The sequence below is a fragment of the Acromyrmex echinatior genome, chromosome 2 (genome assembly GCF_024713525.1).
Source record: "Acromyrmex echinatior isolate Ae372 chromosome 2, ASM2471352v2, whole genome shotgun sequence".
Lineage (NCBI taxonomy): Eukaryota > Metazoa > Arthropoda > Insecta > Hymenoptera > Formicidae > Acromyrmex > Acromyrmex echinatior.
The window spans coordinates 19,244,322-19,268,556 of record NC_141853.1 but is presented as its reverse complement, the minus strand read 5'-3'; the positions used below and the strand labels follow the sequence as shown (position 1 = coordinate 19,268,556).

General features: G+C 33.5%; 1 protein-coding gene and 1 long non-coding RNA gene across 3 annotated transcripts in view; one reads left to right on the top strand and one right to left on the bottom strand.

Moving 5' to 3' along the window:
- Window positions 1-24,235, top strand: part of LOC105143536 (Histone gene-specific Epigenetic Repressor in late S phase) — a 132,084-nt gene that overhangs the window by 8,982 nt on the left and 98,867 nt on the right. The gene's annotated exons all lie outside the window — the stretch shown is intronic.
- The window catches only part of LOC147910586 (uncharacterized), a 28,104-nt gene continuing 4,010 nt past the window's right edge, over window positions 142-24,235 (bottom strand). The window contains exon 2 of the long non-coding RNA XR_015544213.1: window positions 142-24,166. This is a non-coding gene — a long non-coding RNA (uncharacterized LOC147910586). The remainder of the gene's footprint in view (window positions 24,167-24,235) is intronic.

Below are 24,235 nucleotides of genomic sequence, written 5' to 3'. Positions count from 1 at the left end.
GAACGTGTTCCTTTTCGGCCCGGCTTTTCTATCGCGTTATTCGGTCGCGCACGCCGGCGGGCCCTGAAACATCGTCATTGTCGTCACCACTGCCTTCCCTCTCGCAGTGTACTGTCGCCAGTCGGGGTTGGACGCGAGTGCTGGTGTTTGTCGGTTCTTTAATAGTGTTCCGTACTTGTGGTGCGCGTCGTACCGTGTAGCCGCCGGGGATACGAACGTACAAATGGAGCCACGGCGCGAAAAGTAGGTAGAGAGCACTTCTCGGAGTCCGATTGCGCCGTACCAGTCTGTCTGAATTTTCTTCTCCGCGTCTGCAAAGAGAACGCCATGAATTGCCTTTCGTTCTGTAATTTTCGATTTATAGACACACTTCCAGAAAATTCTCGATTTCTCTTTGTGCACATTTCAAGGCCGTATTTAGGGCCGTATACTTAGTATTTTCTCAATTATAAAAACGAAGGATTATAAAGTCCTTCAATATAACATCGTTCTCGTAAATGTAAGTAAGATTATTAGTTGACAAAACATTTTCCGATTACGTGCGTCCTTTTACGTGCATTTTAACCTAAATACGATTTGAAGGTTAGACACAAAACGTGTTCAATGTGGCGCATTAGTGACGGAAAATATGGCGTCGAGACGAATCTTTTGCGCTGCTGAAAACTCGATGCCACGAGAATTGATCAAGAATATTTATGGACGAAGGGCAGTGAGGTAACGGCAAATCTCTCTTGCTCCAACCGGATGTAGTTGACGCAGATTGTCGGCGCAATTCGGCTTCAACCGCGATGAATTCGACAAGTGACACGTGCGGCGCTCGACGTTTATGCACCCCCGTGATCGACACGGACGAGTCGTCGCAGTGTCACCTTTCGATTTGGTGGACGCTCGTTGACGAAGCGACGAATGAACGTTTCGATATCGTCCGATAGGTATTGACGGCCGTTTTCGTCTCGCGGTCGGTTTGATTGATGTAGATTACTGCAGATGATCTCTCTTCCATGCCGCATGGCTCTTCTCATTCACAAACATTCAGTTGGCGAAATGAGCATTTCGATTCCAGTGCGAGACAGAGGAAATTTGAACATTGAATTTCGTAGCAATTGACGAACGATTCAAACAATTCGCGAATAATTTTCACGAACGAAGTGACGACTTTAATTATTTTAATCTTTTCAATCTTCTAAGTAGAAAGTAAATACAGCTGGAGTTAATCTTATTGTTAGTAAAAATGAGAGAAGTCTTTTTTAGATGATTTATTTAATGTTTAATATCTTTTTTAATATTTTGACAAATTCAGCGAAGTAATTTTAATAATAATTGTTAAAACGTAATATTTTATATTTTGATAATTAACTTTTCATTTGTAATCTGAATTATCTGAATCTTTTTTTATACAAACGAAATTTCACTTTCTTCTTCAATTTTAATTTGTATTACATATAAGTTTTAACTTTAAACAAATTTGATAATATAATAAAATTATTGAAAAGTAATCCTGAATTTTTTCACATTTTTTGAAAGCTTAGAACAATAAAAAACTTGGGCTGGAAAAAAGATTCAGATTACAGGAAGGAATAAAAATATGATTGCAGAGGGAGGATTAAACATCAAATAAAAATTCTGTTAAATTCGCTTGATTAAATTGGAAAAGTAATATATTTTATTTATTCACACTCTTTTTCTATTAGCTTGTAACTTGAGAACTCCACGCTTTCGCATTTTCGTTAATAAAAGTCAATCTAGATTTTACCAGCGATAACATTATATGTTTACTGTCCATCGATTTTAACAATCTTTATGTAATGCACAGACGACGATGATTAACTTAAAATATCTATTATAACAGCCTCGATCATTCACATAGTGAATGTTGAACGTTTCATATATTACCGGAGATAATTGATCACATAATTAATATACCGCATATATTTTAATATGTTGAACGCGTTGTCGATAGAATTTATTATAGAAGAGATAAAAAGATCATACAATATTTTTTTATTACAGAGAATAACTATATAAATTTTTTATCACTATTTATTCTTTATTTATTTTTTTAATTTTTTACACAAGAATAATTTAAGAAAATTAAAATTTATTCATAAATAGAATTTAATATAAAAAAAATACTAAACAATAGTACGTGTCATATTTTATTAAACATGTAATTGAATGCGATTTATTGTTGAATTGCGATTATTTTAAAGATTGATTTGTATGAATGATACATACTCGTGATACATACTTTGTTTTCATTATATTCTTAGATCATAAATTCATTCTACAAGCGCGTGCTACATATTACTTATGGTACACTCTCTGCATACTCTCTCCGAGCGCCTTTTCCTGTCATCATTATTTTATTGCATTCGCGTTCTCTCGCCCGAAAACTCGCGTAACATTAAAAACAGCAATAAAACGAAGTCGCAATGCGCACATCGCAACCTTCGCCAGTCTGTCTTCTTCCTTCTCCGGAATTATTTTGGATCATCCCCTTTACAGTCCGTTTACTATCTCAGGGCAGATCAGGGATATTTCGTGACATGATGAAACGTTGGAACGATAAACGTGCCTTGTTTGCAGAAGAAAATATAGAAGTATGGTGTAGATACGATATGTCGTATTTTTGGATGAATGTTTTTGGATTCACTTTGCAAAAAAGATGAAAAGATCTATAACTTCCATACTTGGTTAATATTGGCAAAAATTATATAAAATTGTGTACAATTTGGAAAAACGATGTAATACATTTTTAAATAGGAAAAATTATTAATCTTGTTAAAATATTGTTTGCAAAATTTAAAAAATATTAAAATTAAACTATACAATATTTTAACAAATTTTGCAAACAATGAAATATTACAAGATTAAAATTTATGTATCTTGCTGCTGATTTAATACTTTTTAAAATTAAAATTGCAATCGTTTGCACATATTTAATAAAATATTCCTCATTATGATAAAATTACATCACTTTTCATATAATTACGAACATATGTACTCGTAAACAATGAAGTCAAATTGCGGATACGAAGTATTAGTTCTACATCATTAATATGAGATAACTATCGCGTGTTCGAGATTCATAAAATTAGGTATTCACTTCCACGGTCTACATATGTTATGCTTGCGCGCTTCGGGTGTTACATGCATATCAATGATATAAACACGAATTGCACAGTAGAAACTGCCGCATATTCGAAATTTAGGGTGAGTTCAGATTTTGACAGAAAAACAGAAAGCAGAAAAGCAGCAGCCGATCAAAACTTGTAGTAAGCAATACTTGTAGAAAGCCGAAACCAGCGCTGATTGGCTGCCGCTTTTCTATTTTCCGCTTTTCTGTCTAGGTCTGAACTCACCCTTACATTACTCCGAAAAAGCGTTTTAACTTAATCTCCAGAGATCCCCAAATAAGAGATTAGATATATTTAGTCCGCTATATTTTCCTGGGCTTATTTAAGACAGAACAAGACAGATTATATATAAGAATAGAATGAAATATCTATGCATCTCATTATTCTTAAGCAGATCTTGAAAAATATGACGGACCACTCAGAAGTTGTCTAAACGGTGTCCAATCTCTTGAAGATCTTTAATCGTCTCATTTCATTTTTCCCTGTAACCATCAACGAGTATTCGTAATTACATTGTACAGCGAATTGCAACACCGTAGTTTAAAGTAGAGCCTATTACGCCGAAATATCGAATACGACGCGGGACGTCGCGATGCATGCCGGCGTCTAGAATGCATCGGCGCCACTTAGACACGCGGTGCGGTTATCACAGGCGGGTGGACATGAGCACGCGATAGTTTAGTCGAATTTGAAAATAGACTCGTGACACACACATACATAAACGCACACGGTGCGTAGACGCGCGCGAATGGGACCTGGCCTCTCGCCAGCTTCCACAACGTTATAGCCGAGCGGAAGCCAGCAATTTCCACGGCCGTGACTGATGCACCGCCGAATACGCGGAAGAGATAATAAGGTTCGCGCAGAATCTTCCGCGAATCACGTGTCTCATGAGACGCACGAGAGATCCGCTCGTTCGCGTCGGTTTCGCGTGAGTCGTTGAAGTCGAGTACTCCGGATACGTTGTTACTTTTTCTTCATGTCAATGAGAATCCAGTGGAGCGGCAGTGAAGTTGCGATATACCTCGTGTATCAAGAACTTGAAATTGTAGAGATACAGAGTTAGACTCCGAATACGTGCGATTGAATGTTATTGAGTCGAGGCAATCCGGAGTAAAGTCTTATCGAGAAAAAATTGTGAATTTTTCTAAAATAATCGGTATTAGTACAGACTACAGTCTTTATACGTATGTTCAGTTGCTATTCGAATTCATGGATATTGTTCAGATTATCCTGGATATTACATACATACTCGACATTACATCAGGATGCTATTTGAATATTTATTTCGAGATGTAACTAGGAATTTATGTTCAACAATTTCTTGTTTTAAGTGAATTTTCCTCGATTTATGATAACTTATTAAGTATATAATTAAATTACATAATAACAAATCATAATTATTTAAAAAATAAATTAATAATTGTAATTAATTAATTAATTTGTTAATTATTTCATTTTTAAAAAATTAAATACGAGAGATATCGCAATTAAAATTCTTCTTAGTGTTTCGAAAACGTGATTAAATTTTTTAAAAACAAAGAAACAGCATTCGTACGGGAACTTGATTTCTAAGATCACTAAAAAATTGATAAATTTTTCAAAGAATCGTTCATGTTTTAAGCGACGTGCAATATTTTGTCTGTGACGCAATCAATTTAAATTAAATCGTTAATCGATAGCTTCGTTGGATGTCCGAATTCAATACTCTAATACGTGCGACTCACTAATCCCCATATACCATTGTGACGATTTCCGTCCCAGTGACGTAAGTACGTGTGGTTCATCCATTATAAATCCGGCATCGTGCTTTAAGCCCCCGATAGAAGCCGCGCGAGTTTCGGCTCATGTATCGGTCGCGAGATCACACGAATCCTCTTATGTCGCGGCGAAACGGCCCTTTGAAGTGCGCTTTAGGGTAACGCCGCGGAGTTTGAAATTTACGTTTGACCTGCCGGTTAAGATAAACTAAACGTACAACTTCCCGATGGGTGGAAAACGACCGGTATGAAATATCGATTAGGTCACTCGGAGCCCGCGATATCGGTTGTGGGTCAGCACTTTAAACCCGGTAATGACATCACATTGCAGCGAAAAGTAATACATATAGCCATAGCTATGTAGGAGAAATGAGCTGCCGAATACCGAAGAGTTCTTTCATATCTTTCAAAAGAAATACGTTCTTCTAAGCTATATTTACAGTACCTGTTATTTTCAGAGTAATAAAAGAAGATATATAGGAATATTAAAGGCCTGTGAAGTTGGCACGCCTAAATGCTCTTACAATGGAACTCTTGATATGGCATTGAGTGGACAGAAAATTATTATTTAGAGATAAATTGTGGATAATTAAATGCTTGATCAATTTAGTAAAAACTTCGCATTTAGGAGTGCCAATTTCACAGACCTGAATATTAATGAACTCGAGGAAAGTTTGTTTATGTCTAGTAAATGTTATGTCTTTAAAGGAATTGTGATTATCGTGTTATTCTTACAAATACATTACAATGAAATTTAGAACGGATTGAAAATTAGCTCCTTAAATGTAACACTAACAATAAATTCTTTATTTACACTTGAAAAATAGGTCACTCTTGGAGGTTAATCGATGAAGCAAACAAAAGAATAAATGAATGATCGAATTCTTGCGTAGTTTGACGGTGGTCTCGTGGGATTTGGTGATAAAATGTCCCTGATTGAGAACCCTGCTCGTCAGTTATACGTAGGATATCGAGGGTAATGGAGCCACGGATCGTCGTTCGCTCGAAGCGATTCGTTGAAGTCGATGGAAGTCGAACATCGGCCAGTTTAATGCCGCGTTTACGATCGAATAGGAATCGTGCTCCGGTTTCCTCGTTGGCGGCCACGTCGCGCTTCCGAAAGGTTTTCAATCATAACTTTTATTTACGTGAACGAGTTTATCGCTCCGCTTTTATTATCGTGTGCATGTCTCTACCGATCTGCTGCAATGTATGTTTACCTTATTCGCTGGATTACTCACATAATATTACAGAACGTATTTGGAAAGCGTAATAAATTTTTCGACAGGATATCACTGCAAAAGTAAAGTAGCGAAATGTAATATGAATTTGCAAATTTATTTTTATTCCTAAAAAATATAAATTTTGGAGCCAAACAGAGCCAAACAGAGCCAAACAGAGTTGAATGGCGTTACTTTGATGCTTTCGCATTAACGATTCTATTAACATAGTTCTATTAACATAGTTCTTTTTTTTTTTAATTATAATATCGAATCGTGTATAATAGCGTGTATTTGTTGGAATGCTGTTGTGAAAGAAGACTGAATTTCAAAAATAATTTATGACTACCATACAGACATGTGAGATGACGTAGATGGTTTTTTGTCGCTCAGTTTTTGGCACATATCAGCATTCAGGAGATGTTTGCGTCGTTCGTTTCGATGTATTATTACTGCGTCGTAATCATGATCTTTTTCGTACAAAACTATCCCGCGAATTTCATTTGCACAAATTGAACGTGAACAACTGACATAGTGTTGGTGGCCAAATTTGCCACGAAGATGGCGTTAAAATACATAGCAAACAAATGTGGAAAGTGATGAGACCTCGTCGTTTCTTTTTTATCGCTCACGGCACGTGGAGTCATACGCGTGACTTCCTTATCGCAAATATTTCAGCGAGTCGCGAATAAGAGAGACGAATAAGGTCCGGATAAATATTTACGCGGTCGAACTGAGCACCGTGGCTTCACACTCTTACGTGTTCGGCAAACAGATCCCGTTCGCCATCGTCGACAATCTGGAGATCAAATCGGACTGAAATGCGCAGAAACCTTTCGTTGCGATTTTCACTCGCTATTTTGCCTCTTCTAGATGAGTGTTCATCGATGCGATGAACCTTGATGTATATAAAATTGCATATTTTGCGCGCAGTTGGAAACTAAACCTGTTTTTTGACATTTAACGTGCAGTTAATAACGTGCAGTTTAATTTTTGAAATGCCAAGCGATTTTTCGCGACAAAAACTATTATTAGAGTTTAAATAAATAATGCATTTATTTGCTCACGCGCACTTTTTATTAAATCTTGGTAATCAAATATTTGTAGTGTATTAGCTAATGAAAGTCATGTAGGATATATTTATGACTATATTAAATATATTAATTATACATATGTAAATGTATAGAGATAAATGTATAAAGAGATAATCATTTTTGCACTTTTATTAGTATGCAAAGTGTAAAATAATTTATATGAAAGATTTATATTAAACTTCAGAATGTTCAAAGAGATAATACGTCATGATTCATATCGAATTTATTTCGATTCATATAAAGATTGAATAGATTTATTGATCGAATGAGATGTGCTTGCGTAATTTATTACGCGAGATCCATGAAGTTGTTATTATTAAATTCGGCGAGAATATCTCTGGAAATTGAAGGTAAAATGTGATAAAAATTATCGTGTACGTTCGATCGTTCCAATTGAAATCACATATCATCGTGTTCATTAAAAATATTTTTAATTTTTTTTAAGTACAAGTAAATTAATTGGTTATTAAAAGTTTAAAAAGGTTACCTACAATGTGTGGCATATATCTTCTTTAGAAGATACATGTAATCTCATTTAACGTTACTGTCCGTCAAAACACCTATGATAATATCTTGAGCTCTTAGTCTCGCACAATATAATAATCAGAACGTGTATAAATTATTATCGATGATAATACCGTTTCAATTTTACCGTGATAATAAAGCGACGTCCTATGCTATTTTTATTATTCACCAAAATAGATACAGCAGTCAATAAACAAGGGACAACTTGAAGTATTCGATGGGCGTTGTTCCGCTTAAATATTGGAAGAAGGGTAGCTGTCGATAAATTCGATTTGACTGGATATCATCCATTAGTGTTTATAAACGAATCGATTAATTAATAATGAAATTTACTACATCTCGGCTGTGACTCGGCGGAATGAATAAATGATTGCTTTTGATTATAATACCGACGCAGTTTTGATGTCGTGTATTTTACGAGTATTAATTAAAAAGCGTACACCTATCAATTAAAAAGTACATCGCACCGTATCATCTTCGCAATCGGAGTTCACCATCGACTGGATTTCAAAATTGACTCTCACGTACACGTTTCGCATGCAAGTGGAAATTAATGTAACTGATATTTAAGTGACCCGCACGCTCGATATCATAGTGTAATTCCGAACTTCGTTAATGCCGCGCTTTCGCGCTTAGCACACACAAGCGGGGTATTACGCGTAGAATTAATTTATACCGCGGGGAATTTAAGTACGAGGAGAATTTCCCGCGGTGCACAGAAACGACGTCTGAAACAATGTTTTCGGCGGCGCCGTTTCAAACTGGAAAACATTGAGTTTGCAAGCTGCTTTACCACGTGCGAGAGAAATCACGCGATTGTTCGTAACACCAAGTTCCCACGGAAGAATTACATAAACGGTCGAACGTATTGAGTTCACGATTCGAACTCCGTTTGAACAGAAATACTTTTGCATCTCTTTTATTTTTCATTGTATCGATTTCTGATTTTTTTTGTCAATTTCCAGAATAATCTGTTACGACATACCCAGTGGATAAACGTGGTGAAATTTCGCGGATGATTAAAAAGTTACATGTATTATAAATGTATGTAACTAGAATGGTCGAGGCTGGTTATCGCGAACAATCGCGGGAAGGGGATTTGTCACGGTCGAAATTTTTTGCGTTTCAATCGGCGATTCTTATAACGAGAAAGGTAGAACGAAAGGTAGACGATACACGCGACGAATTTTATATACATCCATGCACACGAGAGGGATTGAGAAGAGTATAATTACATGATATATAATATGTCGAGCATCCATTATGAGCGCGATTTATCTGAATATGTGAATACGAATTAGAAAATATGCGCTTATCGTTTATTGGTACATGCAAAAATTTCTCGCGTCAATGTTAAATCTCGCGATTTACGATAGTATCAAGGACATAATTAAAAATCGTTAATTTTAACATAAATGCTAGCAGATAGTGGATGGAAAGGGGTCAAATCCATTTTGTCCTGTGATAACCGTAATTTATAGGCGTAATACATCTCGCTCGAGACAACCGGTGCTTTTCCGTTATTCCGGTAATTTATGGTAAATTTGTCTCGCACTCGCGAGAGATCGAGCCTGTCGCTCTCTACGGCTCTCTCTCGTCATTCCTCCTGATTTATTTTTCTCGATTACGTGCAATTAAGTAGCGTTCGTTCTCTGTCTCGAGATCTCTCGTCTTTTCTCATTACGTCTCATTCGTTCTTCGTCAACGAGCTGGTGATCTCGTAATCACGTACGTTAACACACGCGACGTCTTGGGCAGGAATGCTCGATCGAGGATCACCAACTGGACGACATCGCATCATCAACTCTTTGAAGAGTCTAAAGGAGCAGCAACTGTGATTAACGTTTCATGCCGATATTAGGAGCTTCTATATATACACGTTGAATATATATACGTTGATATCTATAAATATATATATATATATATATATACAAACACACACATGTTCCATATATTTTTGGATTGCCTGTTGAAGCAAAAGCGCAACCTGATTCTAGCGGGTGAGTACATATTTTAGATTATGCAAAAAATTTTACGATGGGGAGGCTTCTTGCAAATTTTCCGATTATATTGATCATGTAATTATAAATTAAATAGTATAAAGTAGCAATTATATTCCAGAATAAATTAATCATTTGTCATAATTATAATAATATAGTCTCCGAAATAGGTACTATTTAAATACTATTTATCAGATATTTTTATCAGATATTTCTATCTGATTTATATGACATTTAAAAAAAGGTAGTTATTTCTGAAATCTATTAATGTTAACTTTATTATTGAAATTTCTTGAGATATCTATTATAAGCTTAGCTTATAATATCTTTCACTATATACTCTGTTCGTATTTCATTTTAATATACAGTTCTATATGTAAAAAAGAGTGACGAACATATTATTATAACCTTTGTAGGCGGGTGTCTATTTTAAAAATCTTACAGAGAGCTTTTTTTTAATAAGATTTATTATAATTCATTATTTTATTTGTATTTTTTGTATTCTTTGTCTCAAAATATGATATTATTCCAACGCTACTATAGTGACTTTCCCGTCTTGTAAAGATTAACTGCAAAAAGATATATTTTTATATCTTATTATAACCGCGAATCCATAAATACTATCGTCATTTAACGCGATCTATCATCAAAGAAAGTAATAAAAAAAATTAATGATTTTATAGTGACTTATTATCGTCCGTACAATTTTTTCTATCATGAAATAATCAATCTTTCACGATCATTTGCGAATTACGCGTCACCCTACAGAATGGTGGCTTTAGTAGCGATGACGTTTAATTTTCACGAGGTGCTCACATATTGTGCGCAAAACGACGCGGTTTCAGCTACGATCATTTTTGCGGGTAGTATATAAATGATTCCATTATGTGTCGTCCTATTTTGCCCGTGAGTTTATCGATCCATTCAACCGTGTGTGATACTATCTAAGCAAAGTGCACCTAACTGCGCGCGCGACGCTACAATTCAAAAATCTATAATGCGCTGCACTTTTTTATTTCTGTCACACTAAGATATTGTTCTTCAAATATTTGTATTTGATTTAAGTAAAAATATAATTGGACATTTTTGGCGAAAATTAATTTTTAATCTTAATGTTAAATAGCTTGGTAAATTATTCTTAAACTGAATTTTTTATGCGTGACCTAATTTTTAAATAACCAATAAATTCTTATATAAACGATAATGCAGTAAAGTAATAGAAAAATTATTTGTTTGCTTTAAAAGAATTATCATTATCGTTAACATGAAATTTTATTTTATGAATTATTTAAGAATGTTATCATTGTTGACTCGTAAGAAATTTCCTAAATATATTAATCTCGCGAGATTAGTCAAGTTATCATAATTTAGTTCTAATAAATGTATCAGAAGCACGCAGTCGCACAGTGCGGAATTGCGACATCATGTATTTATAGTCACGATGCATGAGCTGCGCAAGTTTGAGTCGATTGTAATTATAAATAATTGGTGATCGTTGCTGGGGAAGATTTTTAACGCCATCACTCAGGGTCGTTTAAATGATGCATTACTTTAAGCAACACATTGTCACTTGCGTGATGCGCTACATCCAAATTAATGCGTGAATTAAATATAAAATATAGGCAGGGTGTGTGCGTAGCTTCGGGACATTGTCGAATATCGTGTTATATAAATTCATGAGAGAGAAACAGAGGGGTGAAAATAGCTCATTCATAAACGTTGCGTAGAAAATGTATTATATCTTCTTGAATCCAGAAAAAAAATCGTGTTTCCCGCTTTAGGAAAAAGTTTCTTTATTTTAGCGCTTCTTTTGTTTCATGTTTAAGAAACAGTTTAAGAAAAGTTAAATCTCTTAAGTTTTATCTTAAATAAAAAAAATGATTTATTCTGTTTACTCTTAAATAATCAAGTTAAAATGTAAGAAACTATAGTGCGGATATTCATAGTGTACAATAGAATTTCTCAAGTGAAAATCGTAAAAGTTTATGATTCTTTATAGATATGTGTCTATGATTCATTTTATTGTTGTCTTTATTATCTTCGTTACGTTGCATCATATAGATATCATTTTATTTTAAATAAGGAAAGATATTAGTATTAAAAAAGTTACAAGCTTATAACATCTTGTCCATCGCGAAATTTAATTTTTGAAATGACAATAGAAAACATGTTTATACAGTATCTACTTCAACCATGATATGATATCATGTTTCTGTTAACGGAGGAAATGTGAAAGTACGCGGAATTTCATTATCTCGCTGTGTCCTGAATAAATTTACAGGAATGTAACGATACATTTTATGTCGATATTTTATATAAATACGTTCTGTTAAATAATGTACGATACAATACCTCTGTTTGAATAATCACGCGTAAACCTTGTGTCAGAACTTAAAACAACCGTCGAGGCGACGACATCCTAATTTCGCGTGTCTGAAAGTCTGAAATGGGAATTTGTTAATTAAATGATAATAGACGTCGTATGAATTACTAGTGAAGATTAGTTTGAATTACAGATCCACAAAACGTGGAAGCCATGATACTTAAACTCCTGCACACTTATTCGCGATATTAACCGGTAACTAAAATCCAGAAAAACCAGAATGGAGTGGAAAAAAATTTGACGCTTAACGGATATATTAAAAAAGCAAAGATTTGCTCAGCGTTTAATTGGCATAAAAGAATTATGCAGGAATATGCAAAAGATATAATAGGATTAGATATTGAAGCTACATTAAAAATTTCTTTTTATCAAAGACATCGGCTGCTTAATCAGGATCCCAAGTAGTCTCTTTGCGGCGCAAAGCGGCAAATTTACTGACCGATTTTCGAATTCGAGATGATCACGCGCGCTCAACCGTAGCTCCTCACGTAAGCTATCTGCATGTAGATCCATAATGCGGCCTAGATTTCTATGTACGACGACTCGGGCCGACCGAGCAATGGCGGCCGGACGGTTTGAACTCTATCGAGTTTATTCGACGGTATACACGACTGACTCCAAACAGTGTCGGCGCAATAAAGTACATCGATATCGGTGATTTTTTTCTTTTTTTTCATTGCGACTACATTTAGCTGAATATGACGCGCGAATGTGAACGCTCGAATTATTTCTCATTTTTAAAGAATAAAACTCATGAAGAAGAATGCAAGATATTGAAATAAAAGATAAGAATCAATAGGAGATCATTTTAGATTACAAAATTTAATATTTTGTCGAATATAATTCTTAAATTGAATTAGTTCAATATTATTCTTAAATAAATTAGTCTAATGTTATTCTTAAATGAAAGGATTACACGAATGAATAAATTATTCGTTATTAAATTAACTTTTATATTAAAATAGTACATATATCTTTTATTTTCTTCTGAAAGCTACATATTACTTTTTAAATATTTTAAAGTTTCTCGCTTAAAAAAATTTTTACACAAAAAGTTTAATGAGCATTGCTATTAATATTTTAATAAAGCTTCTTACTTTAAAAAAATTTTTTTATAAAAAGTTTTTATAAAAAGTTTAATGACATTTATTATAAAAATCGTTCGAAATTATTAATAGTATTGTTAATAATTTAATATAATGTGCCGTTGCAGATTATTAATATATCTAAAAAAATAGAATTACTGCATTTATGTACAAGATTTAGTTAGCGATGTCATCGAAAGACGAAGAGACGGAATAAGATGACCCATGACCGCGCTCCATCGTGCTCCGTTTGGTTCTTATCGGCGATAGCAATCGATCGCATTTAAATATGACTTCTACTTAAATTTCATGTAATGCCGACACAACTGGGGCGCCGAACGAAAATAGAATGTGCCGTACTAGTGTTCATTTTATATTCGTCCATATTCGAAAGAGACGTTAATTTCGTTAGCGAGAAACTACATAAGCTGCGACACTTCACGACGAGACATGACGCGGAAGACTTCCCGCAGGGATCCGGATGCACGCGTGCGTTGTTCCACTTTCGAGTCTGTGTTACATCGTTACGTCGTTTCGTTGTCGCGATTCACGACAACGAAACGACTCGCCTGCCCGATACAATACATCAGCAATGATCTGATTAAGAAGATATATGCACCCTCTAATTCTTAAACTTGCTTAAACAAACTGCTTTTAAATTCTATTCGGTCTATACCTTTTATCAGGCTCAAACTTAGAATCTTACGAGAAAGAAATAGAAAACAAATCTCTATAGATAGACACTGAAAAAGAATCTGATAATAGCTACCAAACGAAAATGTTGAGTAAAATTTCAATCGAATTTTTAGTTAATATAACAAAAATGATATTACTTTTTTAAATATAGTTAGTAATTGTATATAACCAAAACGGTTGGTTCTCATTACGTTTGGTAATACTTAAGAAATATTTAGAAAAATAAAATTATTTTTGCTATTACATTGAATATTTGATTGCAATTATTTTATTTAAAATTTTTTAGTTTTTTTTTAACGTAAGAATTACGTATTACAATATATTATACTATATGTTTTAAATATGTTTATAGTTATATATCGAATTACGAGAAGAATGTTTAGTTAAAAAAGGACAAACCAGAAGAATATTTTGATTACCTATACATATCAATCAGAATTCTGATTTCTCAACTAGAATTCTAGTAGATTTAATTAGAAAATTTTCTGGTTAAGTTTATTAAAATTCTAGTTGAGATAATTGGATTTCTGATTGATTTAATCAGAATCTTCCGATTTTTGTCCGTTTTCAGTCAAACATTTTTCTCAGTGTACTCTCTAAATTCTTGAGAGAGAATTTCACTCTAAAGAGTGAGATTCACTCCAAAGAATGTAGAAAATAAATCATATATAAAGATGCAGAAAAAATGAGACAAAAAATAAAATATTATACATCCTGTACAAAGTGTTTTATTTAAAGGAAACGGTTTGGATAGTAAAATAGTAATATAAAAGATATTCTAGGAAAATCTGATAATTATTTTATCTCTCGAGTTTGATATAATTATTTTACAAGTACCCATAAAAACGCGTTCAATTGGAAAAAGAACGTAAAACATATATGTATGCATATATTCGTTTAAAGAAAGAATACGCGTCGACGAAAACGCAGAAGAAAATTTATCGTTGCAATCTGTCGTCGCTATCCTTTTCAGCGAACATTCTCCGCATTATATCCGCGTCGCTATCGCTTACGACAGCGCGCTCCAAAGTTTTCCATGTGTGGCAATGAAGTTTACGCCGACGGGTTCGCGATCCTTCACACGCGGGTAGGAATAATCTGCATAATTGCGCGGAGCCGCACGTTGCAATTGCGTTTTCTGCTATGCGACCTCTTTAGCGAGTGTAGCGAACGGCGAAAATTTCAGTTCAATCATTCGTTGCAAATCACGTGGATTATAGTCGCAATAATGATACTTCCAACATCTTTGCGATATTATTGATGATTGATAGCTCTTTTGCCATGCCCGTGATTATGAAAGTAGCGTAAATCATATATCCTATATTTGCGAGATAATTGAATTTTTGTGCTTTTATGTATACGTTGTACGTTGTATTAATCATAAAAATCTTTAACGTCAAATATTGAGAATTAATGAAAAGAGATGAAGACATTTAATCGTAAAAACATTCAATCCTATATTAGAAGGGATTTCGTTAAAAAATATCTGAAAGAAATAAGATAATAGAAATAATTTATTTTTATTTAATTGAATATACGAGATATATTTGGAAAGTAAGGTTATAACATTTTACAAAAATCAAAAAATGAATATTTATTAATAACTTATATGACATATTACACAAGTAAAGCATTATTTTTCCACGTATTCATCGCCATTCAGATTTAAGCGTTTGCGGTGAACCGTGGTATCAACTTTTGTATTCCTGTGTCACACGTTTCTGCCGCCACTTCCCTTGATCATTCATTCACGAATTCCTTCACCTTTTCGTCAGTAGAAAAACGTTTCCCTCCTATGTGTTCTTTCAACAGGACGAAAAGAAAAAAGTCTCACTTGGTGCTAGGTCAGAACTGTGAGCAGGATAGTTTAGAATATCCCAACTAAAACTATTGAGGAGATCGATTGTTTTGCGCGCGATGTGGGGCGAGCGTTGTCATGCAACAGACACATGCCCTTTGTCAGCCGCCCTTTCCTCTTGTTTTGGATGGCCGAAATTTTTTGAGAGTCTCGCAGTACCTGTCGGCATTAATGACTTGACCTGGAGTCAAAAAAATTGAAGGCAAAACGATCGATCTCCTCAACAGTTTTGGTTAGGATATTCTGAACCATCCTGCCTATAGTTCCGATCTAGCTCCAAGTAACTTTTTTCTTTTCACTATGTTAAAAGAATACATGAGCGGGAAACATTTTTCCACTGACAAAGAAGTGAAGAATGCCGTGTGTGAATGATCAAGGGAAACGGCAGAAACGTGTGACACAGGAATATATCATAAAAGTTGATACCACGGTTCACCAAATGCTTGGAACTGAATAGCGATTATGTAGAAAAATAGTGCTTTACTTGTGTAATATGTCATATAAGTTTTATTAATAAATATTCATTTTTCGATTTTTAAAAAATGTTGTAACCTTACTTTCCGAATATGTCTCGTATCTTTAATTATATTACTCGAATAATTCATTAAATATGAATAATTAAAAAAGAGAATAAACAAATATCGGAAATTTAATTTGACTGTATTAGGTTACATGATCTACTACTATAAGTTATATAGTTGTATAACCATTAAAATATTACATATTGAATTCCTTTTCAAGCTTCCAAGAAAATGAAACTAATAATGAATTGAGTCATCAATGATAATTTTATAGATGATGCCGTGCACGATATAATAAACAGAAAGCGTGCTACGATAATATCGAGTGTACGCCAGTTACGAGTATTCTGAAAAGATCGATTTTTCTCTATTAGACTTCATTGTGGAAATTGCGGAGAATAACACACTCTCTTGATGAACCACTCAATTATCGAATTATTCGCGCGGACCTATTTTCTGCTTCTCCAATCGAATGCGACGACAACGCAAACGCTATATGTGCACGCGACGTAGCGACAGGTCATGCAAAGTAATATGTACTACGGGCGAGAAAGTTCACAAGAAAGATTAAAGGGATTGGGAGGAATGATGGAATACGTGGCTTTCGCGGGGCATGTTGCCTGTTCGACGTCGCCATGTTTTACCCGATGAGGACACCGGAAAACGCCGCCGTTCGACCGGCTTCCCCGTGTTTAGCACGTGCTCTCAGAGCATAGTCAGTCAGCCGGTACTATCGATCGCCTAAAGACCACGGCCACTTTTCCTATTCGTGTAATGCGTAGTAAGCTTGGTGAGACGTCACGAGAAGCAATGGACGCAATGTATGTTTTATAAGGGACATCTTTTGTCGCAACACGGCGCCAAGGCAATCGAAAAAAAAAGAGGAACTCGGATAAGAATAATTGTTCTCGAATAGATTACACCTTGTCGCGACACCTTGCGTGCGTCATTGTTTTACATCCGTTTGTGATGACTTAATCAAAATTTCGTTCCGTGCGCACTCCACGCCGCACCACGTGTCTTGTGTCTCGTATAGTCGCTCAAACGCGCAGATAAAAAAATAGCGATAGCACGGAATCGTAAAAGAAATCAGTTGCGTAAGTAATCTCTAGAAATGTCAGTAATATGTGTGTGTTTGTGTAATCTCAGTGTTAAAGCACAATGCAAAAATAGCTCAAAAGGCGTCGAACTTTTTTTGAGATCAGGTTTGGTAAAAAAAATTTTTAAATTACCTTATGTATGTTTGTTATAAAAATTTAGTACAAAAAGTAATACTAAATTGGAGCAAATGATAAAATGTAATATAAAGTACTCGAACTTGTACTAAATTTTTATAATAAAAAATAATTTATAAGTAATTTGTAAGTAATTTATAAGTAATTTTTTCTATGTTTGATTATTCAAGAAATTTCTTACTCTAGCCGACATTCATAGTCATTTTTATATTTAAGATCATCTCAAGTATAGTCTTAAGAAGCCAATCATAGACCAATATCAGCATCTTAATATATCACTTAAGTAGATGGTCTCAAAATAAGAATCGATTATGAATACTAGCTTTTATTTTCTACCGGCGGGAGACGCTAATAAATTTTTACGATTTCACGTGTATTTATCGAACGTAATGTTGACAATCGTCGACGAATCGAGATAATGTCTCTCGTAGTTATCTCTCGTCGAACAAATGAAAAATGCTTCCTGTTTTTAATAATACGCACATCGAAAAGCTCGCTGTCTCTCAGGAGCTAATTCCGAGAAATTAATTATGGGTGTAAATTACATAATTACGCGTAACCGACACGGTAACAGTTATGACTCGCGGTGGTTCGATCGCGAAGTAGCAGCTTTCTTTTTCTTGTATAACGCGCGTAAGACCTTTTGATTCCCGCTAATTAATCATACCTATTACGCCTATTAAGCCCATGTTATAGGCACCGAAAATCATGTTCACGCATCAGTCGACGCATGAGTTCGTTAATTGAATACACGTTTGGCACGTCAAATTAATTACGATTTGATATGATTATCGTAACATATCGACGGCTGGAGTATCGTATAACATCGAGACGTAGCACTGTGTGTACACATAATCCTATCATTAATCATCGCTGTAAATAAGACAATTATACGCAAACGATACTCTACTATCGTTGGTAATTCACGATCAATCGATGTGTAATATTAATATCTGCAGTAAATATAGAGAACACTTTCTCTCTCGTACAAAGAACTGCTTTTTTTTTAAACATTCCTTTTTTACGTGTTAAATATCTGTTAAATCGATTGTGTTATTTTATCGTACGAAGCATGCCACAACTTTACATATACGCATGTTCTGTCAAAATATTGCAAAGAATGAGACATTTTTAAGGATAAAATCATATCTTTATTAATTCTTTGAAACTGTCAAAGAGCCAATAAGATTCACTTAATTATAAATGTCTTTATCAAAAACGTGGATCATAATTACAATCAAAATGGCGATAGTGAATCGCTCAATTATAAATTTCTTTTTCAAAAATGTCAAACAAATCAATTTTCTTTAATTTTTCACATCTGCAAATTTGGATTATTCTTATTAGAATATATTATTATTTATTCTTTTTTATACGAATTACGTCATTGAAATTAATTAGTGATTTTTAATCCTGGCAACGCATGGATCCTGGATATCCATAACGATTTTTAAACAGTAAAAATTTTACGCCTCAAAATTTCTATACTGTTTGAAGAACAGACTTTTGCATAGACTTTGTCTTATTTTTATTTTTATATTTTTTGCGGGAACCTCGTGAAACACGATAGTGAAAGGGTGAAAAATTATAATTGATGGAAGGGTTAATTAACATAAATTAAATAGATCTTACAAACTCAGCGTTTAGTAACTGTGTTACAAATTTTAGCGTCAGTTCCGCAGGATTAAGAGAGCATTATAAATAAAAATTATTTATTACTAAAATTAAATTCGTATATATCTTTTACAACAATTTTAGTTTTTGGGTGAACTGTAAAGTCATTCACTCTTGAAGATCGAGGATGGGATATCTTTAGGAAATTAACTTGCATCATAATTACAATCGAAACGATGATAATCGTCGTTAGTATTGCGCGTTCATAAGAGTATATCGTAAAGTAGCCGATGTACAAACGTCGTTCCTTTTTCTCGACCTGGCATAATCACGTACTTGGGATATCTAAGAGTGTATATGTGGCGGATTCGCCTCGCGTCTGCGCGAGCGTGCGACGCAACAGCGGGCCGTCCAGAGGTTCTCAACCAGCCGGCCTGCGTGAAAGTGCGCGCGTCCGATTCAGGTTTCGGACGCGACGCTTCTCAATCTTATTCTTCAAAGATAAACTGAAACCTTCGTCGCATGCGTTATTATCTTAGAGACTTATTTTATGTTGAGTTTATCCACACGTGATACATAGCTGGAGGGAATTTAAAAATCGATTTTAATTTATAACATAAAAATAAACTGTAAACTATAAATTATTAATTAGACTGAAGAGGTTTACAGATAGACATTGCAATATCTCTATATTCTGTTGAAGTAAGTATTTAAATAACTAAAACGAATATCTTGCTTGTTATTGGAAAAAACAGGTTGGTAAAAAAACATGTTTTAAACAGTTTAGAACATGCTTAATTGATGTTTTTAATATATTTTAAATGTTTTTTTATAGTACTGTTTAAAGCATATTTAAAGTATTAAAAACATATTTAAGAAGAAACACAATATGTTTTATTCTAAAAAAAATATTAGTCTTTACAATCCTAGGAAAAAATAATATGAATATATTAAATGAATATATTAAAATACGACAGCCAAAAAACGAGTAAAAATAAAGAATGTTCAATATTAGTACAAGTTTAATTTGTCAACTTAAAATTAACAAAATATATAATGAGACAAGTTTTGACTTAAATCAGCTTTCATCTCGGTCGGAATTATATAAAATAATTTCGCGTAATATATAATATATTTTATATAATTGCAACTGATGAAGTTAAAACTTATCTCGCTATATATTTTATTAATTTTAAAATGACAAATTAAATTTATATTAGTATTAATTGAACATATCATTCATTTATGCTTATCTTTTGCTCTTTTAAAATATATATTCACATTTTTTTAAATATTCACAATTTAATGATGATAATAGTAATTCGTAAGCTAAGAAGATAAAAAGGACACGATTGCGACTGACGGAAATTAATGTGTTTCAATATTTAAGTGACATATTTGATGTTCTAAAGGAATGTGATATTATATATAATATATATACAGTTTGAAGTAACCAATATATGTCATCTCAATTATCTTGATTTTCATTACTCTATCTGTAATTTCTAACTTTCGTTCCAAATTGCGAAAAGCATCACTCGTCGATGAGTAGAAGAGAGAAAGTAAAGATGGATATATACCTAATGCAAATTACCAGAGAAACGTCCTGCGTGATTTAATGATGGTATTCGAAGTCGATGAAGTGGAGCACGAAGCAGAGAGATGTATTATTAATTCATTGGATGCGAGTGTTCTCGTATATCAAATGTAACGGAGCATGTAATAGATATAGTCCCGAATCTTGCATTACTCGATAGGCGGTTCAAAATAGTATCAATGATCGTGCAAATATTTTATGACTCTAATAGAATCTTTTTTTTTTAAAACATGCCTTTACAATTATTTGGAAGCGTAAAAGAAAAATTTAGATATAAATCTGATAATGGTTATTAATTCAAATGTGATTGATACAAATTCAAACATTGTTATTATCTTGTTTCGTTATCTTATCTTTGTATCTTGTCTTCGTTATCTTGTTATCTTCTGCATAATTGCAATCTGTAGATGGAAAAAATTTGAAACGTAAAAAATTACGTTTTTCTGTTTTAGTGTTATAAAAAAATATAAGAACGTACATATATCACATGCTCTTTACAAATCTGTTGTTATATATGCATTTGTTAGAAAGCAATTTCGAGCCACTTTATTACTTGATTCCACTATTCAAGTTTATGATATTTACGAGGTTTCGAGTGACGTACTTTTGTGGAAAGGTAGAAGGTGATAGAAGTAGGTGGGCGTTTAGGATACCCTACGCAGGAAAGACATCGTGGGCGGATGAGTAATTCAGCACAGTGTATTTGATCTCACGAAAGCAACGATATGCGTCTCTGGAGAAAAATTCAAAGTATAAACGATTTTCATAATCAGAAAAAATTGTGTATTAATTTTTTATTTGCACTTGAACTTATTAACTCTACACACTATTTAATTTGTATAAATTTTCTTTCCTACTTGTATCTTTTTATACATTGTATTATCCGATTTTAATTTAACTGTTATGTATTTAATTTAATTTTTAATTTTATTATTTTTCTTATCTTAAATAATGAAGGGTTATAAACATTTATAAATCAAACATAACGTTCTAATTAATTTCGTTTTAGCTTTTACTAGGTTGTAGGTATATATAAAAATAATTTTTACATACAAATTTATTCAGGAATAAACATTATTCCTCAAAATAAAGACCTTGTTCAATAATCTTTTATCATTAGTTTGCTAGTTATCTGATTTAGTCTTGAAACTATTTGCCTATATGTATCGAGGTCCTATCACACTCGGAATAATAGTCCTGTTCTTGCGTTTGACTACATTAAAAAAAAGATTGAATTAATCGAAATTTTGCTTGAAAATGGACGAATCAGAATTTTTAATTTAATCTACTAGAATTCTATAGTTAAGATAACTGGAATTCTAATTGATATAATCAGAATCTTTTGGTTCATCCATTTTCAACCAGACATTTTTCTGACAGCCTGTTTCGCTCAATGAAACATTTCTTGCAAAGACGACGATTCGAAACTGTTGAGCAAAAAAGTTGAAGTAATTTGTCGTAAGTTTTTCGCGTTTAAGGAGTCCGAATGGTACCGAGATCAAATCCAGCAGCTAGCAAACGAATGACGAATAATGACGAATGATATTGAATATAATGGCTTTTGTTTTGAGGAATAATTGTCGTTGTTACTGAATAAATTTGTATGTATAAAAATCGTCTTTATACGTAAAAATCAAAAAGTGATTCAAAACTTTTTTGATAACCTAATATTACCTAACGTTCTTCTCTTGAATACCTGACTATAAATGTAACATGCTAATCGTATTTTTAGCATCATTCCTGGCGCTAACTGACTTTCGCACTAACCAGACCAAGGGTGTAAATATTCTCGAGCTCATTAGCGAAACCGCACTCGTACTTGCATGTGCAGCAAAATGCTGATCTACGAAATTACGAGGTTTACGTCGACACGAATGACGCAGTTTCGCGAGAAGAGGGCGAGGTAGGCGTTTAGAGTCCTCGTCGCGTCGCATGTATATCATTACAAATGTGTACCTTCTCTCTCTCTCTCTCTCTCTCTTCCTCTGGGTCGCATGTGCTTCTCGTAAAAATTCCCTCCTCTTTTGCACACACATATACGTCATCAACGAAATAGTGTAACTTTCGCTCGGGCGTATGTGCATCCACATGTCCATCGCGAACATGCAGCGTGCACACGTCACAGCATCCGAATGAAATTATCGTTTGACATTCGAACGCAATTGAATTTTGTAACGAGAAACTCGTTATCAAAAATTCTTTTTTTCTTTTATCATATTTAATTGTTATTGACTCTAGGAAAAAGTAATAAGTAATAAATTTAAAATATTGAGGAAGGAATATATTGACGTCGTAATTTCAATATTTTCTTAAAGATAGAAAAAACCGTAATGAAGTTAGTTTAAAGAAAATTATTTTAAAAAAATGACATAAGAATGTGGAGTAATTAGTACTTTGTTATATGTATAATTGACAAAAAATTAACATTCTTTTTTCTCACGTTTAAAAATGGTTCCAATTCGATATTTATTTTTGAATGTCTTTTTAGTTTACTTTATGAGTACTTTTGAGATATTTTTGAATGTGTTTGCAGATATACTGCGTGCTTGAGAATTAATTAGTCGGAATGTAGATGTAAATTATGCACAAGGCAAAATAGATAAATAATTCATATGTGTTAATGAGTTGGCATTAATTAAGAGTCCAACGCCATAAAATTTACAGATAATTACAAGCGCAATAATCCTAGAAACTGCTGCTTGTTTAGTGGTTTAAAATCAACCGTTTAAATCCATCGGTCAAAATTAGTCCGATAATCAGTTTTAAGCAAATAATTTTCTTATCTATTCATTAACTTTATCAATGAAGTGTTGTTCGTACATAACGTATAGGTCACAACAGAGATCATTTTCCAACTTATTGTTCAAGGAGGGATTATTTTTGCGATTATATTTATTTTATTTTGATTTTTGCATTATATTATTTGACACAAAATATTCAGATTGAATTAAATTTTTTACAACAACTTTCTTTCGAATTTTTTTTATATAATTGTATAATAAGTATACCTATTTATAATTTATTTATAATTTATTTTCAATTATCTATATACTTCAACAGACTAAAAAATAAAATTTTAATTTCCACAATTGGCTTAAAATTTATACTCGAAGTATATTATACGTGAATAGATTAACATAAATTTCTGGCATAATTAGTTTAACGCGTCTAATAAACAATGTCGAAAAATTAACGACAGGAAATTTCCCTTTAAGAAATAATTCACGTGTAAGAAATAATTTTCACCGCTTCAAAAATCCAATAGTTTTCTTCGGCTTGCATTTTTTAAATTCGATCTTTGTGCGAATGTTTGATGTTCGAACCGTTAGTAGTCCTTTTCTTTGTCTTCTTCGTGTTCTTGGATTTTCATTTCGGAGTGGATTGCCTGTAGGAATTAGACGCGGTTCACGCTGCACGTGCGGCGAAGAAACTAGCAGCATGCTGCGAAGAAAGAAAAGAAAGAAATAAGCGGAGCAGCTGTCTACCTTGTGACGGTGAAGGTACGGAACC